Below are 7,222 nucleotides of genomic sequence, written 5' to 3' on the forward strand. Positions count from 1 at the left end.
AAATAAATTTATTTAGATATTTAAAGTTAATCATTCACATATTTATGTGATTATTCTATTTAAATAACTAGGAATGATTTTAATCATTTACATATAGATTGTTGGTTATTATAAGAATAGGAATAACATTCAATATGGAATATCTTTTACAATCAATAAACCATTAAATTATTTTATTTTTCTTTAGAAAAAATTCATAATGAATATGTTTTTTAAGTTGGACTTTCCAACTAATCAATTAATATAAGTATTTTCATAGAACAAACTACATCCACATATGGGGTTACAATAATTTAATATTACATTGTCAATATACTTAATCATTTGACTATTTCCTTTCTATATAAGTACACTCTAGTTTAAATTGTTCACTACACACCAATGAAAAATGTCATATCTTTTTCCCCCAACAAAAGATCTACAAAATATGGTCGATAAATAATTGTCTTGTGTAATAATAGCTAATGATGAAAAACTCTCAAAAATAGCAACATGCTTCTTAATCTTCAAGTTGTAGAGGAAGAGAAGGAAATGTTTAACCATCTGGACTCTTCCTTTGCCAACAACACTCTAATCACTAAAGAGATTTTTAAAGAAAAAGAAAAATGTGTTTTGTAGATGGTAACAATATGTGGATGAAGTTTCAAACCACAACAATTTTGTTTTATTGAAATGTATAGTTTGAAGAAATTAGGATTTTGTAGGTGAATGTGTATACAATGGTAGACAAATTTTTTTTTTTTTTGCATGGAATAAGAACTTTTACTTGAATTAAGAATTTAGTTGCAAACACCCAAATTCTTTGGTACATAATTATTTTCTCATTCTCACTCTTGAGATCACACTTGAAATTTGTAATAAGATTTCTTAAGTCAAAATTTTGGATTTTCTTGAGTAATATCATGTAGATGCTCTTCATGTAACACCCATACATATTTTTCACCCTCATCTACCTCTTTTATTCACTTTTGTATATTTTTTCTATTAAAGGTGCATCAGTTTTCAAGATAGCCACATGAAGAATGCCATGATTTTGTGATCATTCAAAGTCTAACTACATGATGTTGCATGTTGAATCAACGATAATTTCTCCTCTCTATGTTGAGACTTATCTCCCATCATCCATGCATAAAAGCTGATTTATGCTTATCTTTATTTGCATGGGTGAAATTCATATTTATATTTATCTTCTCTGCACAAAATCTAACTATTACTTGTTGTATATCAAGTCTCCATAACTAGGTCTATGTCAATTGTTTATTGAAATTATTGGATATAAATGTATTTCTGTGTGTAACTCTGATATATAATCTTACAAAGGAGCTTTTTCATTTCACGTAAATTTTTTAGAGTTGCATATTTGTGTTTGTTCATAAATCAATATCATTAGTTCATATATTGTAGCAAACAATAATTTATGCCTTCTTAAATTACATTCTCTATTTGTTAGGAAGGCTACATGTGGAAATTTCTTCCTAATGCTAATTTAAGGGAGATATAAGAAATATCTCAAATCTCCTACAGAACATTAAGATAAGCAGAAAAAACATACAAAATATGATGCAAAATAAATAAATGAAGGAGATCAAATATAACATGGAAACCCTTTTAGGAAAAATCCACCACCCAATAATCGAAGCAACTTCTTTGTGTTATAGTAATCAATATTACATATAATGAACTATAGATTCTTGCACAGACCCAAATTATGTTACAATCAACTTGACTTCCACCATGCATATCCCAACAAAATATACAATAATTTATACACACTACAAATATTATGCAATCTAGTGTATTAACTATCACAAAAAAAAATAGTTACTGGCAACCTTGGAACTCCTCCATTTGATAATCCCAATGGTCACTCCTCCATTTGACGGTCATTCCCTTTGGCCTCAGAAACCCCCTTCGACATCAGGTCACTCCCTTTGGCATCAAGTCAGTCCCTTTAGCATCAGGTCACTCCCTTTGGTTTTGATGCAGAGGTAAGGGTTAACAAAAACAATCCTAGGATATGCTAATTACCAACCTAACATGGCAAGAGAAATACCCAACTTCTGCACCTTTGCATAAGGCAAGATTTAAAGGACCACTCCTTAATCCATGCAACTATGGTTTAACAAGACTTGACTTCTTATCCTCAAATGGTGGGTTCACACATTTTGCATCTATCAACATAATTGGGGTTGAAAAGAAGTGCAAAAGAACAAGGCATCACTACCAAACAGAAATCCAAACCCAACTTTCACTATTCTGTCCTAGTAATGCAGCATTAGGCCTAGTAGACCTTCCAAAGGCAATTTGTGCTATAAGTGCAAAATCCTCCAAAGGACCCTAGGAAAAAATTACCATTATGAACACCCTTTATTGAGTTTAACCAAAACCCAAAAAGATAGGTTCTAACTCCATAATTCAACCTTCCAAAATAGCAAACCATTACAGGCCTAATTGCCCCAATTAGGTCACTTTTACAAAGGAACCACTAGAAATAAAAGGTGTAATACAAAACCAACACAAGGAATGGTTAGGTTGGGTCAAAAATAGAAGGATTCCAAGATTTCACCCACTGGCTCAGAACCTAAGGCATGCAATTCAACAAATCTCAGTATGCAATAGAGTTGTCACATGAAGATGCCAACTCATTCTTGCTTATACTATATAGCCACCATCTACCCATGCCTTGAAACCTCCAAAATCCTAAAATACACTTGACAATCTCCATTCCCCTGAAAGTTTGATTTTTCCAACAGTGGAAATGGGAGATATTGCCATTTTTCTCTAAAACCCTAGGTGGTTAGGGTTTGTAACCAAGTTTAGCAAACATCCTTGTATCTCAAAACTCCTAGCATTTCAGAAGGTTAGAGTAGGCCCATTGGAAAGGTAACTCTTCGAGCTTTGATAAAACCTAACCCTCCAATCCACCCAAAGTCCATACAAACCATACAATAAGCAAAAAATAGAGTTTTTGCAAGAAAAATGGTAGCTTTTATTGATTCAAAAGCAAGATATTACATTATTGTCTTCCACCCACTTGTAAGGGCTTATGAAGACCTTCCTCCAATTGGTCTTACTAAAATTTGAAGGTTGTGACCATTGGAGGGAACTTATTACAAACAAAAGTTATTAAAATAAGGTAAATGTTGCATTATTGTCATGATTATGCAGGTTATTTTGATTTTGTGATTATAACATAACTTCTAAGAGACTCTAACACTTCCTAAGACCTTTAACATGACCCTAGGAGACTACTAGATCCCTGTGACCTAATGAAACAATTGGTTTATACAAATACCAAAAGTTGTTCAAGGGTTCACACAGTAGTATCACTATGCAAGAAAGAGCCTAATTAACCAAAATATTCTAGAATCAAGGATTGAAAAGGCCTAGAAGGCATTAAGACCATTTAATTTTGATGGGGTGCTCTTGCACTAGGTTTAAGAAACTCCCTTTGGCATTGGGTCACTCTCTTTCGTCTCAGACACTCCCTTCGACATCAAGTCACTTCCTTTGGCTTCAGATACTTCCTTCAACATTGGGTCACTCCCTTTGGTTGTAGGTACTCCCTTCAATTACGAGCACTTCCTTCAACATTAGGCCACTCCCTTTGGCATCAAATCACTCCCTTTGGCATCGAATCACTCCCTTTGGCTTTAGTTACTCCCTTCGGCATTAGGTCACTCCCTTTGGCATTAGACACTCTTGCCAGATGACCTAAACAACCATTGTACATAATAGTCACCTATAGGGTGAGCACTATACATACAAGTCATTTCCAACAATCTACCACTTGAGGAGATACATATTGATATCCGTTGAGTTACTCAACAAGGCCATGTGCCCCATTTAAACTTAATTTTTCTCACTTTAATACCTCCAAGGTATACAACATGAATTCAAAATCATCAACATATAAAACCTGTAAAATATAGTGTCAAGCCTCAAAACCAATCTACCATTTATGCATTAAGAAGTTCCCACTACACAAGTAATGTCAATATGATATGAATCCATTCAACAACATCACCACAGTCTCTAAGTATTTATGAGCACCTATAATTGATCAATCCATGCCGAATCTAAATGCAACATTGGAATATCATGAAGTATTGAACAATAGGAAAGTTAGTCAATCTATTTAATTGTAAATGTTTAGTGTTTGATTCTTTTCAATTTAATAGATTTGGCGAATGCATAAGTATTCCTCCTATAGTAGGAAGTAACAAGTCCCACATAATGGCTAAGTACTTGCTTTAATAAATTATAATTATAATTTTATATGTAAATTGAATTGTAATTTTATTAAAGTTTATAATTTTAAAAAAATATATAACAACAATCTTAATTTTATTTTAAGGTGCATAGTTATAAATATAATATATTTTAAATTATAATATATATTATAATTTTGTTATAATAACATAAAATTTTAACATAAATAGTCTAAATAAAAGAAGTAATTGTACAAAGATTTTTTATTTAACTTTTTTTTTTTTTTTTTTTTCCAGACTGCAGGAATCGGTGCAACACGCCCCCCTATAAACTGTAGTGCGCCTGGTAAACTTTTTAACATGACCGGTAGCGCTGGCGCGACACGCCCACCAGTACCACGAGGATGGAGGAGACTAGAACCCGTGACCAACCCCTTGCAACAAGGAAGATTGAGCCAACCGAGCTACGGCCCCCGCCCTTTATTTAACTTATATATAATAAAAAATATAATTTGATTTACGTATAGTTGAAAAAAAGTGGTGAAAAAGTATGGTAAATAATATACTATTATCATTTTCTTTAGAGGTGTTGAATCCTAAAAATCTATATATAGGACTTCAATTATTTTAGCGAATAAGATCACTATTTTAAAAAATAATAGGTATTGATTGGTAGAAATACAAATCATTAATCGCTACTTAAGAAATAGTAATAAAAATATTTTATAAAAAATAATTTATTATACAAATATAGTTTTTGTTTGGAATAAAAATTATATTAAGAAAAGAGAACAAGATTTACATATCATTACTAGTTTAATAATATTACAATATTAGAATGAAAATTGCAATATTTTATTTTAAAAAGTAAGCTAAATGAAAAAAATGATTTAGCAAATAGATAATTTACATTAACTTATTGAAAAATATTTTAAATAGATTAAACTTTTTTGCATTAGAATAGACACATTTAAGTTTATCTATTGGATATTAATTTTGAGTGATTTAACAAATGAATTGAATGATAAATTCAACACATTTTAAAAATATATATATTTAATGCAATTTATAATGTAAGAGCTACTTGGTACAACCTTTAAATAAAAAATGAAATAATATAGAAAATATTAATATAATAAAATTGATATTGCTTTTGAAATTTAAAAAATAAACTTAGCAATTTTTTAAATAGAAATCTGATAATAAATTGTTATTATACTTAACCTTAGCTTGTGTCTCATAATTAAGAAAATAATTATTATGGTAATCTTCATAGAAATAGAAATTTCTATGTTGAAAACCATCAACAAGTAAACTTCCAAATGAAAAAGCTTATAGGAAGAAACATATTTTTTATAGAATGATTTTGTCATCCAATAAAAGGTGCCCTTATAAGACATATTTTTTTAAAATAGAAAAATTCAAAACTATAAATTTCAACTTTGGTAGAAGGATGTTTATTTTAAAAATAATAATAGTAAATTGTTATAATTGGTGGAGAATCATTACAATATACAACAGTATTGCTTTATGACAAGTACTAATAAGGAGGGAATGTTGACATATTGTACATTACATAAATAATTAGTTAGTTGATATGATTTTTGATGTTAGTTATGCATAATTAAAACTATATTAATTTTTGTGGTGTCTATTTAAAGACATCATTTGAATCAATGACTGTCACGATTTTGTTCTTATCCTAACTTCAATATGTACATACATACAAACAAATCACAATAGATATTTTGATATTGAAAAGAAATTATTAATTTTTTATAAGAAAACAAATATCTATGAAATAAAATAAAAAAATTTGTAAGATAAAAAAAATTATTATCACAATCTAATATTCCACATGTATTTCTATCTAGAATTCTCTTTAAACGGTATGTATTATCTATTAAAAAGAGAATAGATTTCAATAAGACAAGTTTATCCCTTTAAATTATTGGCAAACTTAAACGACAAGATAATATTCCATATATTTATTCCGCAAAATAATTATTGTTAATCACTTATCTTCCCCTTCACCTATGAATTTCCACTTAAATGGATGATGCAAAAGAAGTATTTTCCTTCCCGTGAAACTGGATTACTTGCGATGCGTGGTGAAGGAAACTTTCCGACTGCATCCGCCACTTCCTCTGCTGATTCCGCATGAGTCGATGGAAGGGTGCAGCGTGGGAGGATATTTTGTTCCGCCAAAGACGAGGTTGTTTGTGAATGTGTGGGCGATGGGAAGGGATGAAAACGTTTGGAAGGAGGCCGATCAGTTTAAGCCAGAGAGGTTTATGGGGAGTAACAAGGATGTGAGAGGTCAGGACTTCGATTTGCTGCCCTTCGGAACGGGAAGAAGAGGATGCCCTGGGATTACGATGGGTGTTTCTGTTGTTGAGTTGGCACTTGCTCAGCTTCTTCACTGCTTTGACTGGACTGTGGAGGGCGAGGTGGATGTGGAGGAAGAGTTCGGATTAACTGTTCCCAGAAAAAATCCACTGTTTGCCAGGCCTAAATGGAGGCTCACTACTCAATATCCTGCTTGAACCATGCATTCTGTGAAACTGACTTCGTTAGCTTTACAAGTTTATTTTGGTAAGACACTATCTGTGGGAGCTTTGTTTCAAAGTTAAATTATTTATATCAAAAAGTTTCGTCAGTTCATATAAATAACTCACACTTTTTCCATGTCTCTTTGCACCCTCTAAATGAATTTGTCATGTATTGTTTGTTATTTAGCTTAAATGTTTTCATATTTCTTTCTCAAGTAAATCATTTTCAGCATCCTTCAAATACTTTTGGTAGCCTTTTGTACTTTCCAGGGTGTCTTGAAGCCTTTGATTAAATCAGATCTGATCCGCTTATAAATCATGTGGGAGGATCGGATCTGATCTGCTTATAAATAATATGGGAGGAAATATTTTAGTATTCAAGAATTTTGGTCAGCATTTTCTAAATTTTGTTCACTAGTGATTTCATCATTCTTGACTAATGGATTGGGTTCTCTTTGT

General features: G+C 31.3%; 1 pseudogene; it reads left to right on the plus strand.

The window, feature by feature from the left end:
* Positions 1 to 6,379: 6,379 nt before the first annotated feature.
* On the plus strand, positions 6,380 to 6,757 carry LOC149552976 (cytochrome P450 71AU50 pseudogene; annotated as a pseudogene).
* The last annotated feature ends 465 nt before the right edge of the window (positions 6,758 to 7,222 follow it).

This window comes from Cupressus sempervirens, chromosome 6, assembly GCF_028749045.1.
Source record: "Cupressus sempervirens isolate cs-2001-9-10 chromosome 6, ASM2874904v1, whole genome shotgun sequence".
Taxonomy (NCBI): Eukaryota; Viridiplantae; Streptophyta; class Pinopsida; order Cupressales; family Cupressaceae; genus Cupressus; species Cupressus sempervirens.